Genomic DNA, 23,061 nt, shown 5'->3' on the forward strand with positions numbered 1-23,061 from the left:
TCATTATTAGCTATATATTCCAGCAGCTCATTATTAAAATTTAAGTAAAAAACCAGCACACTATATTAAGTCTACAATTTATATATCAATTTCATTTTTTTCTAACCTCTAAATTATTGCGTGGCTTATTTACTTTGATACATAAAAATAATTAAATCTTCTTTGTAAATCTACTTATTATTTTCCATAATTTCATAGACTTATTTATTGCTTAGTGTAAATTTTTATATTTAAGAAATATATTATGGAATAATTTCAAGCTCTCAATCGAGAAATATTATTGAATACTAAAAAATAAGATGATCAAATATGACTTTATGAAAAAAAAAATTGAGATTGAAGTATGTAAATAAATTTTTTTAACTTAAACTTTTTTTTATATTTTTTTATTTAAGATATATTTTATAAAAAAAATATTTGAATTCATAAAAAATATATCTCCCGGGATTATTACTATAGTAATATATTAAAATCAACTTTTTTTATTTGAATTTTGGTGAAACTCGCAATTTTAAAAAAAATATTTAATAAAAGTCTGCAGTTGCCAACAAATAATGTGAATTAACATTTTTAACCTGCCGATGGAAAAAAAGGATGAAATAGCTTTTAGCCAAATCAAAAAAAAAAAAAAAAGGCACTTGCGGTAGCTTTTCTTATACTCTTTGATAAAAGTTTTTTAATTCATTTGATAAATTATTTAAAATTTTTAAATCATTAAAAATTAAAATTTTTTAATAATTTTATTGTTAATGTGTTTGATAAATCATTTTAAAAATCGGGCAACAGCTATCTTCTTGGTTGAAGAAAATGTTTCATTCAGTTGACACGGCACTGCTAGGGTCGGAACTGGGAATGTAGAAAGAAGAGAATATTTCTGCTGCTCAATCAACTCAATCTGCACAGAAAAAACATAAATTGCTGCTCAATTATTTCAATGTTCACAAAAAAAAAAAACAAAAAATGAGAAAATAGAGCTCATAGGAAAATTACATAAATATCTCAATTAAGTTTAAAATATTAATATTTTAAATTAAATTATAAAATAATAATTTTATTAATATAATATATATAAATATAAAAATAAAAAGATAATAAAATATATGTTTTTATAAATTACATGGAATAATTTGACATAGAGCACTTTAAATCTATTTCTTACTCTTTCCTAATTTTTAAATAAAAGATCTATCCGATTTGACTGAATATGAAATTTTTACAAATCATTCAATCTGAAATTTATATTATTTTTAGTATTAATGAGTAAATTTAACACCCAACTCAATCCGAAATTTTATATAATATTATGAATAGATGTAAACAATTGATATATAGGATATGCTAATCTCTAGAAAATGAAAACAAAAAGCACGTCATGTTTTAAAAGAGCTCATAATTAAATGTACAAAAATTGTGTTATTTATTGGATTCCAATATATATCGTACATTAATATTACAAAGTTACCAAAAAAAAAAATTTCTTGAACTTACATATTGTAAGGAGTGAAACAATCCTTTAGCTTCAAAAGAATTAAAAGAATGAAACAATTGGACAACCTCTATCTTGCTTGACTGAAAAAGAGGCATCTTTCTGCTACTTAATTATTTCAACTTGCACGATAAAAAGCATCAATTATGAATAATGAATGATAAAATCACACGAATAAAATACCCAATACAAAAAAAGGTTGGTGGAAGCATAGGGATCCATTCACTGTCTAACTTTCCATCAATTATGAATAAGGAAAGCAAAAACCACACAAGCAAAGAATCCAAGAAAAATGAACTTGGTGGAAGCATAAGGACCCACGGAAACAATTCCTTTTTATAGCTTACACAAATGTAAGATATATATCTTCAGTCTTCTTTGTAATTTACTAGCATAACAAACGTGCGTTTTCAAGAGTCAAAATTTTATTATTTTATTAATTTTTATCGTAAAATTTATTTAATTAAAAAAATAAAAGATAAAAAATCCAAACAAAGTGATACATGAATATTTTAATTGATTTTATTTTTCATAAAATTTATTTAATTAAAAGAATAAAAATTTAAAAAAATTTATAAGGGACTCCGCATGAATATCTCATTAAACTTAAAATATTAATTTCATAAGTTAAGTTATTAAATAATAATTTTATTAATATAATGTATATAGAAAATATAAAATTAATAATAAAATATATATTTTTTACAATTTGGTGGGATATCAATTTTTACAAAACCACTCAATCTGAAATTTGTATTATTTTTATTATTAATGAGTAAATTTAACACCCGACTCAATCCAAAATTTTATATATATGCTAATCTTTTGGAAATATAAAAAAACACACACATCCACATCATATTTCAAAAGAGCACAAAATTAACTGTAGAAAATGGAGTTTTTTACTGGATTTTAACATATATCATACATTAATATTAAAAAGTTACAAAAAAAAAAAACAAAATTCCTTCAACTAACATTTTGTAGGAAGTGAAACACTCTTTTAGTCCACACAGCCGAAGAAAATTAAAAGAATTAAAAGAAATAACACTCTTTTAGTCCACACTGTTTTTTTCCTTGAGCTAACATTTTGTAAGAATAAAAAGAATGAAACAACTAGGCAACATCTATCCTGCTTCGCCGAAGAAAATGCATCATTCAGTCCACACTGCACTGCTAGGGTAAGAACTGGGAAGGTAGATAGAAGACAATCTTTCTTTTGATCAATTATTTTAACCTACACAAGAAAAGTCATCAATTTGCTACTCAATTATTTCAATTTGTACAGTAAAAAAATCAATCATGAATAATGAAAGGAAAAACCACACAAATAAAGTACCCAATAAAAAAAAGGGTTGGTGGAAGCATAAGGATCCACTCACCGTCTAACTTTCCCCCGTCAATCATGAATACCAAAGGCACATGCGTAATATGGATCTTCAGTCTTCTTTGTAATATATTTTTCAGACAACTAAGAATGACAAAATAATGGAGAAATCAAGCATTAATTTTTAATACAACTTATTATGAATATATATCATACAGAAATCCACAGCCTAAAAATATGAAACAGTAAAGCATATTAAAACAGAGAAGCCTTTGCATAAAATTGAGATTTGGGGAAGAGAATGGAATAAATAACTATAAAAGCAATTGTGACAATATGGGGCATAGCTAAAGCACTCGCAATTTTAAAAAAAATATTTAATAAAAGTCTGCAGTTGCCAACAAATAATGTGAATTAACATTTTTAACCTGCCGACAGAAAAAAAGCAGGAAATAGCTTTTAGCCAAAAAAAAAAAAAAGGCACTTGCGGTAGCTTTTCTTATACTCTTTGATAAAAGTTTTTTAATTCATTTGATAACTTATTTAAAATTTTTAAATCATTAAAAATTAAAATTTTTTAATAATTTTATTGTTAATGTGTTTGATAAACCATTTTAAAAATCGGGCAACAGCTATCTTCTTGGTTGAAGAAAATGTTTCATTCAGTTGACACGGCACTGCTAGGGTCGGAACTGGGAATGTAGAAAGAAGAGAATATTTCTGCTGCTCAATCAACTCAATCTGCACAGAAAAAACATAAATTGCTGCTCAATTATTTCAATGTTCACAAAAAAAAAAAAACAAAAAATGAGAAAATAGAGCTCATAGGAAAATTACATAAATATCTTAATTAAGTTTAAAATATTAATATTTTAAATTAAATTATAAAATAATAATTTTATTAATATAATATATATAAATATAAATATAAAAAGATAATAAAATATATGTTTTTATAAATTACATGGAATAATTTGATATAGGGCACTTTAAATCTATTTCTTACTCTTTCCTAATTTTTAAATAAAAGATCTATCCGATTTGACTGAATATGAATTTTTTACAAATCATGCAATCTGAAATTTATATTATTTTTAGTATTAATGAGTAAATTTAACACCCAACTCGATCCGAAATTTTATATAATATTAAAAATAGATGTAAACAATTGATATATAGTATATGCTAATCTCTAGAAAATGAAAACAAAAAGCACGTCATGTTTTAAAAGAGCACATAATTAAATGTACAAAAATTGTGTTATTTATTGGTTTCCAATATATATATTAAAAAGTTACCAAAAAAAATTTCTTGAACTTACATTTTGTAAGGAGTGAAACAATCCTTTAGCTTCAAAAGAATTAAAAGAATGAAACAATTGGACAACCTCTATCTTGCTTGACTGAAAAAGCGGCATCTTTCTGCTACTTAATTATTTCAACTTGCACGATAAAAAGCATCAATTATGAATAATGAATGATAAAATCACACGAATAAAATACCCAATACAAAAAAAGGTTGGTGGAAGCATAGGGATCCATTCACTGTCTAACTTTCCATCAATTATGAATAAGGAAAGCAAAAACCACACAAGCAAAGAATCCAAGAAAAATGAACTTGGTGGAAGCATAAGGACCCACGGAAACAATTCCTTTTTATAGCTTACACAAATGTAAGATATATATCTTCAGTCTTCTTTGTAATTTACTAGCATAACAAACGCGCGTTTTCAAGAGTCAAAATTTTATTATTTTATTAACTTTTATCGTAAAATTTATTTAATTAAAAAAATAAAAGATAAAAAATCCAAACAAAGTGATACATGAATATTTTAATTGATTTTATTTTTCATAAAATTTATTTAATTAAAAGAATAAAAATTTAAAAAAATTTATAAGGGACTCCGCATGAATATCTCATTAAACTTAAAATATTAATTTCATAAGTTAAGTTATTAAATAATAATTTTATTAATATAATGTATATAGAAAATATAAAATTAATAATAAAATATATATTTTTTACAATTTGGTGGGATATCAATTTTTACAAAACCACTCAATCTGAAATTTATATTATTTTTATTATTAATGAGTAAATTTAACACCCACTCAATCCAAAATTTTATATATATGCTAATCTTTTGGAAATATAAAAAAACACACACATCATATTTCAAAAGAGCACAAAATTAACTGTAGAAAAATGGAATTTTTTACTGGATTTTAACATATATCATACATTAATATTAAAAAGTTAAAAAAAAAAACAAAACAAAACAAAACTCCTTCAACTAACATTTTGTAGGAAGTGAAACACTCTTTTAGTCCACACAGCCGAAGAAAATTAAAAGAATTAAAAGAAATAACACTCTTTTAATCCACACTGTTTTTTTCCTTGAACTAACATTTTGTAAGAACAAAAAGAATGAAACAACTGGGCAACATCTATCCTGCTTCGCCGAAGAAAATGCATCATTCAGTCCACACTGCACTGCTAGGGTAAGAACTGGGAAGGTAGATAGAAGACAATCTTTCTTTTAATCAATTATTTTAACCTACACAAGAAAAGTCATCAATTGCTACTCAATTATTTCAATTTGTACAGTAAAAAAATCAATCATGAATAATGAAAGAAAAAACCACACAAATAAAGTACCCAATAAAAAAAAGGGTTGGTGGAAGCATAAGGATCCACTCACCGTCTAACTTTCCCCCGTCAATCATGAATACCAAAGGCAAATGCGTGATATGGATCTTCAGTCTTCTTTGTAATATATTTTTCAGACAACTAAGAATGACAAAATAATGGAGAAATCAAGAATTAATTTTTAATACAACTTATTATGAATATATATCATACAGAAATCCACAGCCTAAAAATATGAACTAGTAAAGCATATTAGAACAGAGAAGCCTTTGCATAAAATTGAGATTTGGGGAAGAGAATGGAATAAATAACTATAAAAGCAATTGTGACAATATGGGGCACAGCTAAAGCACTCAAATGAAGTTCTGCGAAAGAATACCTTCTCAAAAGAACATATATACAAGCATTGTCTTTATCCACCTTTGTTGTGTATCATCAGCCTTAGTCTTCTACAGAATTCTGGGCATTCTGAAAACGTAGCAACTTCACAATAAATGTGAAATCAAAGCAAACACTGAAGTAACCCTCTATTTTCAGAGAAATTCATTTAACAAGGCGATATAACCACTATTTTGAAATGCAATTGAAAACTGGTTTAAAATGAAGATCGAAAAAAAAAATTAGCAAGGTTGGTATCATTTTACAAGCAATTATAAAATGAAACAGAGAAGTGGAGGTAATGGAAGCATAAGGGCCACTCACTATCTAATTCTATTGTTTGAAATTTTTAATCTATTTCTAACCTCAAACTCCTATTTACTTAACTCACTTCAAAAAGATCTTAGACATCTAAATCTTCTCGAACTCATAAAGTCCAAAAATCTGACTAACATGCATGCATTTGAGCTGATGCTTGGTTGTCAGTCACCATCTAAATTTAACTCAAGGAGTCGCACAAATTATGTGCAAACTTATCCGTTTTTCGAGCTTAGCCAAATCCAAGATATATATGGTCTTCAGCCTTCTTTGGAATTATAGGTTTGAAGTTATAACTATGTTTGACTAATTGAAGGACAAAACAAGAATTGTTGACAAATATCGTACAGAAATCTACAATGATGTATATTGCAGAGGAATCCTAGCTTAGAATTTGATGTCTATGGCAGCCCTCTATTGACAGCAGCCATGACTGAAACACGAAAGATCCAATATCACCTGATTGAATTTACGGTTAAATAAATGCAAGGTGTCTCCATACACATTCTCGTAAAAGATATCTTTAAGAAGTTTCAAATCCAAACTACTGTTGAGGTACCTAGAAACCAATAAAAAAAATCCAAGTCATTCAATATTGCAAAAATTTTAAAAACAAAAATTGGTGGCTAGTGAAATAGGCTTCTGGAATGCTGAAACATGGCAGCTTTGACAGGGTTGGTGGTAGAGCCGAGGAGTTCCCCTTCATCCTGAAACAAAGAAGCACCGCACCAACAACTATAAAGAAATTGTGACAATATCAGAAGACAAATGAAGTTTTTGAAAAAGAATACCTTTAATCCTCAAAAGAACATGAGGTGAAGTACTTCCACTCAAAAACATAGAAAACATTGTTTTTATCCAGCTTGAGCTTGTGTCAGACAACCTTCCTCTGTTATAGAATTCTGGACATTCTGTAAACATAACAACATCTTACTAAAATTGAAACCAAACACTGTTAAACGAAACACATATTTTCAGAGAATTCTATAAGGAGGCATATATAACCACTATATTTTGAATATGCCACAAATGTTTAAAATATCATGTTACTTCTGATTACATGATTATAATCTTCCATTCTATAAAAATTTTATTAGAATTTTATGAGTCGGCATCAATCTTCATTTCACTAATAATAATAATAATAATAATAATAATTATTATTATTATTATTATTATTATTATTATTATCTTCATTGCCAGATAAAGAATACAGGTGTGTTTATTCCATCATATATATGTAGTTTTGATGCATGCTGAAAAACACTTATCCATCAACTGAATTCATAAACTTCTTTTCAGAAAAGATTAAAGTTAATTAGTCTGCAATTACACTCTTAAGACATTCTGCTTTAGTATAAAATGTCAGAACATAGAAAAGCAATCATAATTAAGCAAAATTGCAACTAAGTTAGAATGCTTAGCTTTAATAGAGTGTAGAAGCAAAAAGAATAAAAAATTCTGAAATTTTGCAAAAACTAAAGTATTTGAATGAACACATAACATTTCTATGAAAATTTGTTCCATGGTGGTGTTTAGATTGCCATCCCAACGCTCTTTTATCTTCAGCAAATTTCACTCTCTGGCAATCTGTTAGGAAAATGGGGTCCAGCCCCATGTAATTGGTTTTGAACTAATCAAAGGTCATGGGCCTTAGTCTTTCTTTTTACATAGAGCCCTAGCTACTTAATAAAAAGAGGTGAGGTTATTTTAAAGTGGTGTCATAAACCAATAAAAGAAAGAAAAAAAGCCAAAAAAATAGAAAGAAAAAGCAAAAGGGAGAGTTGGATGAACGAAAGTCGATCTATGATCCGATTGAGTTAAAATTTTGTCAGCAGGTTTATGATTCGGAGTTCTACATTCTGAACGGTGAATATCGAGTTTGAAACTCTTTAGGAACAAATCCAAAGTGTATTTCTTGAGTCACCTATTTGGTGAGATTTCTCTAATTGTCTCTTTTTAGTTGTTGATTAGCTCTAGTTTTAGCTAGAGAAGAACTTTATATATCCATTATTTGATAGTGGAAATTTTTTTAGTGGTCCGTGATTTTTCCCTCTACATTAAAGGGTTTTTCATGTAAATCTTAGTGTGCTTTATTTTTCCTACATTGTTAATTGTTGATTGTTGTCTATTACTATTGATTATTACGATATATTGCTTTTGCGTTGTTGTGTTTATTGCTTTAGGCCTAATAAATAGTATTAGAGATAGGGTTATTTTGAGATAATGATACAAAAGTAGCCCAAGATAGAAGTAAATTCTATTTGAAATCATGAAGGGTGATACATGTTCCATGATAAAATTGACAACATCAAATTTTTCAATTTAGAAGCCTATGATGGAAGATCATTTATATTGTAAAGATTTGTATGAGCTAGTATTGGGTGATTCGACTAAACCAGTAGATATGACAGATGAAAACTGAAAGAAGTTAGGTAAAAAGATGCTGGCTACAATTAGAAAATTGGTTGATATTAGCATGTTCTATCATGTAGCGCACAAAGCAGATGCCTACATTGTTTGAGAAAAATTAACAGTATTGTATGAGAGAAAAACAGGTATGAATAAAGTTATGCTTGTTAAAAAGCTTACAACTTTACAGTATAGTGATGGACAATCTATTACAGAGCACTTGAGTGATTTTCAAGATATATTTAATCGGATGACTACTATGGAGCTTAAGATGGATGATGAAATGAAGGCATTATTTCTTTTGGGTTTATTGTCAAACAGTTAGAATACTCTAGTTGTGACTATTCTTAATTCAGCTTTTGATTATAAGGTGACATTAGAAATGATAAAGGACAATATGCTTAATGAATAAACAAGGTGAAAAGATATAGACCTTGGGAATCAAGCTCTGGTTATAGAGAACAAGGGTAGAAACATTGATAGAGGTCAAAACTCAAAATGCTATAGTAAATCTAAACATAGATCTAAGTCCAAAGATAAAATGAAGTATTTCATTATGGTAAAATAGGTCATATAAAATGACATTGTAAAATCTTAAAGCAAGAGTGAAAAGATAAGAAAGAAAGAGTTCAGATGATGATAATATTGTAACGAATTCAGGTAGTGATTTAGTTACTTTGATTTGTACACATGGTGATTGTAATCATGTTGATGATTCTGATATTGAATGGATGGTTGACGCAGGAGCGACATATTATTGTATTCTTAAGAGAGAGTTGTTTACAACTTACAAAGTAGGAGACTTAGGTTACACTAAGATGGAAAATAAGAGTGTGTCACAGATTGTTAGGATTGGTGATATTGTTGTACAAATTAGTACTGGCTGCATGTTGACTTTGAGGGATGTCAGACACATTTCGGATATGAGAATAAACTTGCTTGCTATTAATGTCCTTAATAAAAAAGGATATGAGAGTCAACAAAAGAATGGATAGTGAAAGCTTTTCAAAGGATCTATGGTAGTTGCAAGGAAAAAACTATGCTGCATAATGTATAAGACATAGATACAATTGAACAACAACAAGATAAATGCCATTGAGGTTGATGCTTCAGCAAACTTATGGCACAGAGGCTCGCACACATGAGTGAAAAGAGGTTACAGATTTTGGCAAGGTAGTTTCTCATTCCCTTGACCAAAGGTATGTCTTTCAATTCATGTGATCATTATTTGTTTGGTAAGCATAATAGAGTTTCCTTTCGTAAGAGTTCTCAAAGAAAAGAAAATAGATTAAAATTAATTTATTCTGATGTATGTGGTCCCATTGAGATTGAGTCATTGGTGGTAGGAGGTATTTTGTTACTTTTATTGATGATGCTTCACATAAGATTTAGGTGTATATGTTAAAAAACAAAAGCCATGGATTATAGTATTTTTAAAAATTTTATGCCATAGTGAAAAAGATGACAAGGTTACCCTTAAAGTGTATTCAGACTGATAATGGTGAGGAATACACATCCAAAGACTTTGAAGAGTACTATTCAAAGCATGAGATCAAGCATGAGATAATAGAACCTGAAACATTATAGCATAATGGTATAGTTGAAAGGATGAACTACACCATTATGAAAAAAGTCAGATGCATGATAAGGATGACAAAATTTCTAAAGCCATTCTGGGGTGAAACAGTCAACACAACTTGTTATTTGCTTAATAGATCACCATCAATTCTTTTGGGCTTTGACATTCTAGAAAGAGTATGGATAGAGAAAGATGCTTGATACTCTCACTTAAAAGTTTTTGGATGTAAAGCATTCATGCATGTACCGAAAAAATATAGGTCAAAGCTTGATAGTAAAGTTATACTATTGTATTTATAGGATATAGTGATGAAAAATTTGGCTACAAGATATAGGATCCAATGAAAAAAAAGACAATCAGAAGCAAAGATGTGATCTTTCATGAAAAAGTAACCGTAGCAGATCTTGAAAAAAATGAGAAGACTACATAAGTTACTATTAAGTGTGACGTTTTAACACCGATAGGAGTTTCACAAGAAAGAGCCATAAATGGTGAAAATGAGTAAAAAATAAAACTTGGAGATATGAATAAGTCAGCCACAGTTAGTGATGAGCCAGATGCAATCAGTTTTGAGCAAGAAAAGTAATCTTTTTCACCAAAGAGTGTTGAGCAAGGGGAGCTACCTTCGATATCAGGTGGTGTGGAGTTTCAGCCTAGGAGATCTACTAGATAGCATAGGTCATCTACCAAGCATCCAAGTTTAGATTTTATTTTAGTTACCAGTGAGGGGGAGCCAGAGAGCTTTCAAGATGTGCAAGTTACTTCTGATAGAGAGCACTGATTAAAAGCAATGAAAAAAGATATTGAGTCATTACGAAAAAATAGTACTTATGATCTTATTAAACTTTTGAAAAGAAAGAGGCTATAGAAAAATAAATGGGTGTTCAAGTTAAAAAAGAATGGTAACTAACTAGTGAGGTATAAAGCTAAATTGGTGGTAAAGGTTTTTCTCAAAAATCAAGCATCGATTTTGATGAAATCTTCGCACCAGTTATGAAGATAAGTTTCATTCGAGTGGTGCAGGGATTAATAGCTAGTTCGAATCTTGAGCTTAAGCAACTTAATGTTAAAACTGCATTCTTGCATGGTAACTTGTAGGAAGACATTTATATGAATCAGCCTGAGGGTTTTGAAGTGAAAGGGAAACAACACTTAGTTTGTAACCTAAAGAAAAGCTTGTATGGCTTGAAACAAGCTCCACGATAGTGGTACAAAAAGTTTGATTCTTTTATGGTGAGCCATTGCTATAAAAAAATGATAGTGAAGCCTTGTGTGTATGTCAAAAACTTTTCTGATGGTAACTTCATTATTCTTTTGTTATATGTTAATAATATGTTGATTGTGAGACAAGATGCTAGTATGGTTCGCAAGTTGAAAGAATAATTATCTAAGTCTTTTGACATAAAGGATTTAGATCCAACAAAACAAATTCTTGGTATGGACATTATTCGGGATAAGAGAGCTGAAAAGCTATGATTGTCCTATAAAAGGTATGTTGAAGGGGTGTTTAGTAAATTCAACATGCAACATGCTAAATCAGTTAGCAATCCACTTGCCTACCATTTTCATATGAGTAAGAAATCTTATCCAGTGACTAAGGAAGAGCAACTAGCTATGTGTAGTATTTTTTATTCTTCTGCAATCGATTTTTTAATGTATCTTATGGTTTGTACATGGCCTAATATTATTCATGCAATTGGTATATTGAGCAGATTTCTTTCTAATCCGAGAAAGGTTCACTGGAAAACAATGAAATAGATTTTCACATATTTGATAGATACTTTAAAAATGTGCTTAATTTATGAAGTTTCACAACTAGTTCTAGAAGGGTTTACTGATGCTAACATGGCAGGTGATCTTGATGGTAGGAAATCTACTTCAGGGTATTTGTTCACTTTTACAAGAGGAGTTGTGTCTTGACAGTCTAAGTTATAAAAGTGTGTTGCTTTGTCAATTACAGAGACTGAGTATATTGTAGCAATCGAAGTAGGTAAAGAAATGCTTTGGATGAAACATTTTCTTCTTGAATTGAAGTTGAATCAAAAAGAGTATGTGATATTTTGTGATAGTCAGAATGCTTTAGATTTGAGTAAGAATGCCATGTACCATGCTAGAACAAAGCACATTGATATTAGATATCATTAGTTACGTTCAGTGACTAAAAAATAGCAGACATTGTTGAAGAAAATCCATACAAATGAGAATGCAGTAGATATGTTAACTAAGATACTTCTCAGGAAAAAGCTTGAACTCTACAGTAACTTGGCCAAGGTAAGTTTCAAATGAAACTACTATGGTGATGAATCTCCTCCCAATGGGGATGGAGGGGGAGATTGTTAGAAAAATGTAGTCTAGCCCTATGTAATTGGTTTTGGACCAAACAAAGGCTATGGGCATTGGTCTTTCTTTTTATACAAAGCCCTAGCTACTTAATAAAAAAAAGAGATATTGTTTTAAGGTAGTGTCGCAAACCAAGAAAAGAAAGAAAAAAAGCTAAAAAAATAGAGAGAAAAGGGAGAAGGGAGAGTTGGTTGAACAAAAATCAATCCGTGGTTCGATTAAGCTAAAATTTTGTTAGCAGGTTTATGATTTAAAGTTTTATATTTTAAATGGTGAAGATCGAGTTTGAAGCTTTCAAGGAATAAATCTAAGGTGTATTTATTGAGTCACTTATTTGATGAGATTTTTGCTAACTATCTCTCTCTAGTTATTGATTAGCTCTAGTTTTAGCTAGAAAATAACTTTGTATATCCATTATTTGATAGTAGAGATTTTTTGGTGGTTCGTGATTTTTTCCTCTACACTGAAAGATTTTTCACATAAATCTAGGTGTACTTTATTTTTCTTGCATTGTTGATTATTGTCTATTATTATGGGTTATTATGATATATTGATTTTGTATTGTTGTATTTATTACTTTAGGCCCAACACAAACTTGGTGCAGTTAACTCTTCTCAACAGAAAATTTTCATCTTGTGAGAGTTTCTCGCAATAACCTTTTCCAAGAAAGAGAATCCAAAGGCATAATTCCCTTAGTAGAAGCTTGATAAGCTCGAAAGACTACCAATCTCTAATGACTTTAGCTAAAAGAACACGATGCCATCCTTCACATCATCCCTTTTATGAGCTATGATTTCTTTTATCATTTGGCAATTAGTAATAATCATTTTTGTGAATACCACCAAGCTTTTTGTCGTTAGGAGTGAAACTAAATTCTTAAGCCCGTGACAATTTGACACTTACAGAGTTGTTAAATTTTTAAAGTATATAGAGGATGGCACTAAAGTCTTTAATCTGTCACATTTTGACACTTCTAGGGTTCTCAGGTTACTGAAAATTTCTCCAACTTGGAATTCTTCCTTCCAGATATTTGTCAACTCAAGAAGTTCTATCAGTGTTAATTCACTCAATCGGGAAGGTGCCCTTGGATGTTCCTCCTCACCCCCAAGTCTTTCGTATTGAAATATTTCCTTGAAGGGAGCTTCTCTCACATAAAGTGCTTCAAGATTTGGTAATGACTAAATGAATCTGTTTAGGATAGTACCGGATCTGTTGGGAATTCTTTCAAGGGAAAAAAGAGTTAGTTTGGGAAAATATTGGGTCAAAAGTTGTCCGTGCCATATCTCAATCATAATGTCATTTTTTTTCCAAAAATAACTACTCTAAATTGGGGAATGTATCCTGAGAACCAAAATTAAGAAACATGTTAAACAAAAGCAAAGGATTTTGAATTAGAAAATTTCATCTATGATCTCTAACTTTTATTCTAGTTTTAATCCTTCTCCTAACTTTTGAATTGTTCTATTTAGATTCTTAATCTTTTAGATTTTCATTTTGATTATTTTATCACATTGTTTACTAACAATTGCAAAAAAAAAAAAAAAAAATTTGTTCAAATTGTAAGCTAAGGGAATGTCCACATCGCATGTTACATAGTAAAAGCTTTACATGGCATAGACGCATAGTGGTGAAAGTGAAACAAAAAAAAAAAAAAAGCAAACTAAAGATCATGGATGAAATTTATCATGCATATAAAACATACTATTTGCAACCCTAACGATCAACCAACCTAACTTGTATTAACATAGCGCTTTAGAAGGTTTAAATCTTTGTTGTTTGTTTAAAGAGAGCTTAATCCATAAGTTGGCACTAAAAATTCAATAGTCATAGCTAATGCTATTGAATTATCAATTATGGATTATGGATTATGGATTCATATCATAATTGAATACATCACTTAGAATTACTAATTATATAAATATTATCAATTTAATTTAATTTAATATCTATATAATTATTACTTTTTATTTTTTTAATTTAATTAATATTTATAACCTTGTTATTTAATATTATATTTAATTATATTTAATATTATATTTAATTATAATATTATTTAAAGGACACTAAATCAAATATGATTAAATAAAATTATTTAATACTATTATCAAATCTATTAAATAATATTATGCAAATAATATAATTTTATTAATAAATACAATATTATTTATATTTAATTTGTAAGATTTTATTTTGTGTATTGAAAATTACATTTGCAATGATTTAAGTGTTTTTTTTTCATATGTAACAAAATTACTTATCAAACATGTTTATATTTTCAAAACAAAATTTTTTAAAACAAAAAACTAAAAATAAGAAACACAAATATTATGTGTTCATACCTGAGTGACCAAAAACAAGGATTGTTGAGAAGAGATAATTTTCTCTTGGCTCTTTCCAAGTGTTTTTAAAACCCCTCACAAGACAAATAATTTCAAAGATAAAAGAAAAAAGCTTTTGTAAATAAATAAGCACCTTTTTTGTGTATAACTATTGGATGGTGCTATTCAGGTCACCAACCTAGTGTTCCTTCTCATCATTGCCCATAACTATTTGTACTCTTTGCAAAATTGGTGCATTCAATTCTCCATTGCAGAAAATCTCCAATTCAGGACACTTGCTAACAATTACTTGGTCCAAAGAAAGGAAGCCAAATGTAATACCCCAGCTCAAATGATAATTGGCCTAGACTAATACCAAAGCCCATCAGTTTATTAAAAGATTAATTATATGAAAGAAAACCTAGCTACCATGAAACAGAAAAAAATATAAGTTATTCTTTCTCATCTTTTTTAGGGTAGAGAACATGAAAAATCAAGTTGAAGATTTAAAATCAAAGGCTACAATTGAGTTAATCTCCTAATGGTAAGTAAATACCTTTTTTTTATTATTTAAAAAAAATATTATGTTGATTGATATTATTTAGAGTTGAAGTTTTGAGAGGAAAACTAAGAAAATTATGAAATCTTTCATTAATCTTCATGATCTATTTGGGTAAATTATTGGGCTTTGTTTATTTTATGTTCTTAAGATTTATTAATTATTGAATGGAGTTTAAAGGCTGAAAGTGAGGATTTGAGTTTTTAAAGATCAAGGGAGAAATTCTATATTTGGATGAGATGCTATGATCTACAATAATGAATTAAAATAGAATTTTGTATTAATGGATAGATTATTGCTATGATTATTATATATAATTGGAAAGAATGTTGAATCTATTTTCTAATGAAACAAACGAAAGTCGAATCTGAGTTCTTTATGAAGACTTATCTAATTTTTACTTAAGGATATGCAGGTTATAAGGCAGCAACATCAGGGTTGAATTACTAAAATTTTCTTAATTTTTATACAAGAATTTATAGATTAAGCCATATATGTTTGGAAAGCTTATTATGTCTACTTTTCAACAAAAGAAGTGGAATCAAATTTGGAGTTTCCTATGAATATATACATAATTTTTATTAGAAGGCATATAGGCTGTCTGGCAGTAGCATATGACGTAGAATTTAAAAATGGTTATAATTAATCCACAAGGAATAACGAGATGGGCCGTAAGAAAGCTTATCGAGTCTAGTTTCTAACGCATTAAAAAGATTTTGATTCTAAGTTGGATATCTTGAGATATGATTGTTTTAGTGAAAGAAATGCAGGCTTCCAGAATTAGTTACTTAAGTTAATTCTTGTTTAACTTAATTGTTTTGGTATAAATGGTCTCAAATGGATTGATTAATTATTGTTATGTTGAAATTATTTTGAATAGGCCGTTAATTATTTGGAGAGAAAAACTAAGTGGTAGAATCGAAAGGAGACAAATAGAATCTCACACACTTAGCTTGTTTTTGAACCTATGTATATGTATATATATGTTTCTAAATGAGAAAATATTTTATTTCATTATTTTTTATATATGAAAATAAGACCAGGCATATGATTATTTTGTGTTTTTGCTATATAAACGATGGATCATCCTTATGAATGAAATGAGAAAATGATTTATGTTTAAAGAAAGATTTTATGATAGCTACGTTTTTACATCCTTAGGAAGTACGGCCCTGCTAACGGATTATAGTAGTTAGCGTACAATCCCGGCTAGCGGGTTATAATAGGTAGTAATGATCATGAGGATGAAATTATTGATACGACCAATGTCACGGGTTATAGTAGTGACCATAGCTAACGATAAACAAATGATAATGATGATTTATGATGATGATGATTGGTAATGATTTTTAATGATTGATCTATGATTTGGTTTGATTACGATATTTGAATGGTAGCATATTTTGCAATGATTTATGAATTGACATGTTTTTATATTGATTTATGAATTTATGAAATGTTTGATAGAAAGATGATCTTTGAAATGTTTTGACATTATGATTTGACGAACATTTTAAATGATCTATATGATATGTATGAAAAAGATACTTAATCTGATAAAGTGTGTGAGCTTATACTTGCTGAGCTGTAGTTTGCTCATTTTTCTTTTTCTTTACAAATGAGTAAGTGATAAGTTTGCTTAGTTTTGTGAAAGCTGAAAGATCAAATGGAAAAGATTACTTAGTTGTCTGAGACAATGTTGGCCAATGAAATCTTATGAAACGATTTTGTATTTTGTATGATTTGTATTTGGATATTTAGATATGTATCATTAGTTAGATTAAAGATATAGATTTTACTAGGTAGACTATATTAGTTTATTGAAGAATTTTAAAATGATTAAGAAATAAGGCTTCGTATTACTTTGGGGTTTATTTTAAGGTAATATGACCGTGTTACGCCTTAGTCTTGGGGCATGACATAAAGTGATATCAAAGCTTAAGTTACGATTTTTGTAGAATTTTTAAGAGTTAGATTATGATTTGTAGATTATGATGAGATTTTCTTTAAAAGCCTATGTTATGTTTCTTGGAGATTTTCTAAGAGTTCAGGTTATGATCTTTAAACTATGTGAGATGTTAAAAAGCTTATATGATAATTTTGAAGATTTTTTAAGAACTATGATTATGATCTTTGGAGATTTCTAAGAAGTTAGATTATGATAATTAGATTAATAATGATTTTCAAAAAAGGTAGCTTATGATCTTTGAATTGAAAGAGACGTTCTATGAACATCGTTATGATCTATATATTATGTGAAGATTTTTAAGAATTTAGATGATGACCTTTGGATAATGTGATGATTTTTTTGAGAGCATAACTTTGATCCATAAACTATAGTGGTGAGTATAAGTAAAAAGATTCAATGAATTTTGTAGTAGTTAAAGTTTCAATGAATTTTAAGGAATCAATGATTCAAGAAATTTTTTGTGTAATTATTTTTATTGATATTTACATATTACTTTTGGATCTTATAGTTAAAAAGAAGTGTAATTACTTTGATATAGTGCGATTTTATAAGTTGAAGAGATTTTGATGCGGCTTATAATGAGATATACTTTATGAGTTAAAGGATTATTCAAGAGAACAATTTGATCATTGGAGATCCTATGGGTTTGAGAAAAGATCTTTAACTTAATAAGATTTTTTTTAAAGTATTTGATAAGTGCAAAGTGAATCCCTAATCATGAATTAAGATTGGAATATTGGTGTACATTATTGAAATTAAAAGTATAGAATATTGGAGCTTGAATGAAATGATGTTTTGAAATTTTAAAGTAATTATTTATGGATTATAATGTTTGAGAATTTATTTTGAAGGATTTAATCCGAAATATGATAATTGTGGTAAATAGTCTAATACACGTAAAGAATGATGTTCACTTGATTTGGTTCTACATTTTTTATTGCCAAAGTATTTAAGGATTGATCATGCGAGTTGGATGTTTGTATAGTTAATTTAAAGTTTGATCATTAAATTCCTATTTGGGGTGTGTTGATTTTTTTTTCTTAATGGCTAAAGTGATTAATTTGTGCTTATAATTTCTAATTGAAGTATACTATTGGATTCTTTCGAATTTTATATTTATGGAGAACATTGCCTATTGTGGTACAAGGCTATGTATTTAGCAAGGAATTAAAATTGTGGATAAAAATTAAAATTATGGTTATCTAGATGATTTAGTAAGAAAGTTGCTTTTGAAGGAGTAATTAATTTATAGAAAAATATATATGTTTTGGCTAAGAAAGATTGGTTGAAATCTTACAAGTGATGATTTTGTGTACTTGGTGATGCTGAGCATGTATTCGATTTTAGAAAAGTTTGAAAGAACTTCTGAAATAATGTGATGCATTTGGTTATTATTTATAACTATATTTTCAGCACAAATTCAAGTATTTGGAGTTTTTATTATTTAAATTCTACAAGAGAATTTTACTTATGGATTATGATGCATAGGTTTTGATTTTGACTTAGAGATGATAGCAATATATTTGGTAAAAAGAAAATTTTAGACATTATGATGTTTGTGGGGATTATGAAGAATCAATTGTTATATAATAATTGGTCTATTAAATTAGAAAGCATAATATTCAAAATTGGAGACAACTTTAATAACTAGAGATTTATGTTTGAATTTACATGGTATAAATTTATGGATATGATTTATTGCATTGATTACATATGTATTCTAATGGTTAATTGATAGAAAATTTCATATTGTCAGTAGAGAAGAAAAGAAAATTAAAGTACTATATGATTTTTTTTTGTGACTAAAGGATTTGTTGATACTATTATTCAACTTTAAGGTTGTATATACCCAACGTAAAGTGAATTACATGAAAATTTGTGGACATATGTTTTTCTTGTTATAAAACAATGTTATGAAAGTAAATTTGTTAGAATTTTATTGGAAAGAAATATCAGAGTGCGCAGTGAAAGCCTGATTTATTTTAAGTTCTAAACTTTTATGCTATTGTTAGTGGAGAAAGTGATGAATCTTTAATAAATAAGGACTAATGGATTTTGGATAAGAATATTTTGTGTTCTTTCTAGTTTTTGAGGTTTTATCATTGATTGACATTCTTTTAAGAAGTGCTTATGTCATGACTTGAAGATATATTTTATAATGATAGTCATAAGACAAATATTCAATTATTCATTTGGAGGTTTAGTATGGGAGTAGAAGTCTTAAACTTATTGGGATAAGGACAAAGAAGAAAAACTTTTATTTTTTGAATTTATGGAACAAATGGCTGATAAATTTTGGTTAATTAAGCAATGGTTTAAAGTAAGCAAAAGAATTATACCAGAATTTGGAGATATGATTTAAAGCTTCAAGTGGTTAATGATTTATACTCGTTATGAAGATTATAAAGTAAGAAAGGTTAAGTTTGTATTATGTAAGGACATTTAAAGTTCTTGGTAAAGTGAAAAAAGTTCAAAATAAAAGAATACTATCACCTTTGATGTCTAGTGTACATGATGAATCTATGTTAAGAGAATATCTTGGTAGAAGTTATGTGATTGGATATGAGTATTTGAAAATTCAAGATGATATGAGTTTTAACATATTAAAAATATCTTTTTCGAATGGTTGATTGGAAAGAACTAGTTTTTGAGGCAAAATGATTACTTTTGTTAAAGTCTAATAAGACAATCATACAACAAGAGAAGTGATGACAAAAATAGAGGAATAAGATGTGGATGTAAATCAAGTTTCAAAGACAAAACTTTTTATAAGAAGGGGAGAATGTAATACCCAGCCCAAATGATAATTGGGTTAGACTAATACCAAAACCAATCAGTTTATTAAGAGATTAATTATATGAAAGAAAACCTAGCTATCATGAAACAGAAAGAAAATAGGAGTTATTCTTTCTCATCTTCCTTGGGGTTAGAGAACATAAAAAATCAAGTTGAAGATTCAAAATCAAAAGCTACAATTGAGTTAATCTCCTAATGGTGAGTATATGCCCTCTTTTTATTTAAGAAAAAACATCATGTTGATTGCTATTATTTGAAGTTAAAGTTTTGAGAGAAAAATCAAGAAAATTATGAAATCTTTCATTAATCTTCATGATCTATTTGGGTAAATTACTGGGCTTTGTTTATTTCATGTTCTTAAGATTTATTGATGATTATTGAATGGAGTTTAAAGGCTGAAAGTGGGGATTTGAGTTTTTAAAGATTAAGAGAGAAATTCTATTTTTGGATGAGATGCTATAATCTGCATTAATGAATTAAAATAAAATTTTATATTAATGGATAGATTATTACTGTGATTATTATATATCATTGGAAAGAATGTTGAATCTATTTTCTAATGAAATAAACAGAAGTCGAATCCAAGTTCTTTATGAAGAGTTATCTAATTTTTACTTAAGGATATATAGGCTGTAAAGCAGCAATATTAAGGTTGAATTACGAAAATTGTATTAATTTTTATACAAGAATTTACATATTAAGCTATATATTTTTCGAAAGCTTATTGAGTCTACTTTCCAATGAAAGAAATGGAATCGAATTTGAAGTTTCCTATGAATATATACGTAATTTTTATTAGAAGGCATACAGGTTATCTGGCAGCAGCATATGACGTGGATTTCAAAAATGGTTATAATTAATCCACAAGGAATAACGAGATGGGCCATATATGGTTAGAAAACATATCGAGTCTAGTTTCTAATATATTAAAAAGATTTTGATTTTGAGTTGGATATTTTAAGATATGATTGTTTTAGTGAAAGAAGTGTAGGCTGCCAGAATTAGTTACTTAAGTTAATTCTTGTTTAACTTAATTGTTTTAGTATAAGTGGTCTCAAATGGGTTGATTAATTACTGTTATGTTGAAATTATCTTGAATGGGTCATTAATTATTTGGAGAGAAAAAACTAGGTGGTGGAATCGAAAGGAGGTAAGTAGAATCTCGCACACTTTACTTATTTTGGAACCTATGTATATATATATATATATATATATATGTTTCTAAATGAGAAAATATTTTATTTCATTATTTTTTTATATATGAAAATAAAACCAAGCATATGATTATTTTGTGTTTTTGCTATGTAAACGATAGATTATGCTTATAAATGAAATGAGAAAATGATTTATGTTTAAAGAACAATTTTATGATAGCTACATTTTTACATCTTTGAAAAGTGGGATCATCGACATTAAAACTAGTTCTACAGCCTTGGCTAATTGGTTATAGTAGTTAGCATAGACATTATCATACGGCCCTGCTAACGGATTATAGTAGTTAGCATAAGGTCTTGGCTAACAGCTATAATAGTTAGCAATGATCATGAAGATGAAATTGTCGATACGGCCAATGTCACGGGTTATAGCAGTGGCTGTAGCTAACGATAAACAAATGATAATAATGATTGACAATGATTTTTAATGATTGATCCATGATTGGTTTGATTACGATATTTAAATGATAGCATATTTTGTAATGATTTATGAATTGACATGTTTTTATATTAATTTATGAATTTATGAAATGTTTGATAGAAAGATGATCTTTGAAATGTTTTGACATTATGATTTGACGAACGTTTTAAATGATCTATATGATATGTATGAAAAATATGTTTAATCTGGTAAAGTGTGTGAGCCTATATTTGTTGAGATGTGGTTTGCTCATTTTCTTTTTTCTTTTTCTTTACAGATGAGTAAGTGATAAGTTTGCTTAGTTTTGTGAAAGCTAGAAGATCAAATGGGAAAGATTACTTAGTCATCAGAGACAATGTTGGCAAATGAAATCTTATGAAATGATTTTGTATTTTATATGATTTGTATTTGGATATTTAGAGATGTATCATTAGTTGGATTAAAGATATGAATTTTACTAGGCAGACTATATCAGTTTATTGAAGAATTTTAGAATGATTAAAAAAAAAAGCTTCGTATTACTTTAGGGTTTACTTTAAGGTAATATAGCCGTGTTACGTCTTAGTCTCAGGGCGTGACACCAAATGTATGATTGCCTGAACAAAAGCTTTTAAGGCTTCATAAATATCGAAGTTCATGGGAGCACATCAGGGAATTTATACATATATGTTAGATATTATTTGAGTCTAAAAATTTAAGCTATTAGGTTCTTCGATCCTCCATGTATATATAAAATATTTTATTCAAAATTTTAGTGATGTGAGATTCTTTACTCACATTTGAATCTTATCCCCATAATCTCTTCTGTTCATTTATGAGTTCCACCTCGTCTTTCCCGTGCGAGTAAGTCTTAGTAACATCTTCTTTAGGTCAGGCAACTTCACATCTCTAGTACGCTTTTAGGTTAGGTCACAGCACTCAACCTTGTCACCTAGGTTGTCTCAGTGCCCATTTAAGCTTGCACTCCAGGTTGACTCAATACATTGCCCTATTCAGCTTTTATATATTATCATATACTTACTGCATCCAAGTTGAACATTTTAATATCGGTGTTCAAGCACATGGAGTTGATGGATGCTACCAACCTCCGATCTGTAAACAGCTTCATCATCTCCCTCATTTCCAACAATTTCTTTCATTGAAACACAGTTTCTTATCCTCAAAATTTTTAGTTGCAGCAAATTTTGGACAGCTAAGGATGTAACTAAGTTTATCATTGCTTCACACTCCCAAACATCTGAAGTCATGAGATTCTGAAAAGGTGTCGAGGACAATACTAAACTAATCACATCGCC

At 28.5% G+C, this 23,061-nt stretch overlaps 2 long non-coding RNA genes across 2 annotated transcripts; both read right to left on the reverse strand.

The window, feature by feature from the left end:
- Nucleotides 1-2,339: 2,339 nt before the first annotated feature.
- On the reverse strand, nucleotides 2,340-4,413 carry LOC149518278 (uncharacterized). The gene is made up of 3 exons (XR_016343836.1): nucleotides 4,135-4,413; nucleotides 2,869-3,554; nucleotides 2,340-2,723 (listed from the first exon to the last, which is right to left on the reverse strand). It is a non-coding gene; the product is annotated as an uncharacterized LOC149518278 (long non-coding RNA).
- Nucleotides 4,414-5,007: 594 nt separating this feature from the next.
- Nucleotides 5,008-7,230, reverse strand: LOC149518279 (uncharacterized). The gene is made up of 4 exons (XR_016343837.1): nucleotides 6,950-7,230; nucleotides 5,842-6,865; nucleotides 5,515-5,603; nucleotides 5,008-5,370 (listed from the first exon to the last, which is right to left on the reverse strand). It is a non-coding gene; the product is annotated as an uncharacterized LOC149518279 (long non-coding RNA).
- Nucleotides 7,231-23,061: the final 15,831 nt, after the last annotated feature.

Source organism: Durio zibethinus, chromosome 7 (genome assembly GCF_047325235.1).
Source record: "Durio zibethinus cultivar Kanyao isolate XHJ-2024 chromosome 7, ASM4732523v1, whole genome shotgun sequence".
NCBI classification, from domain to species: domain Eukaryota; kingdom Viridiplantae; phylum Streptophyta; class Magnoliopsida; order Malvales; family Malvaceae; genus Durio; species Durio zibethinus.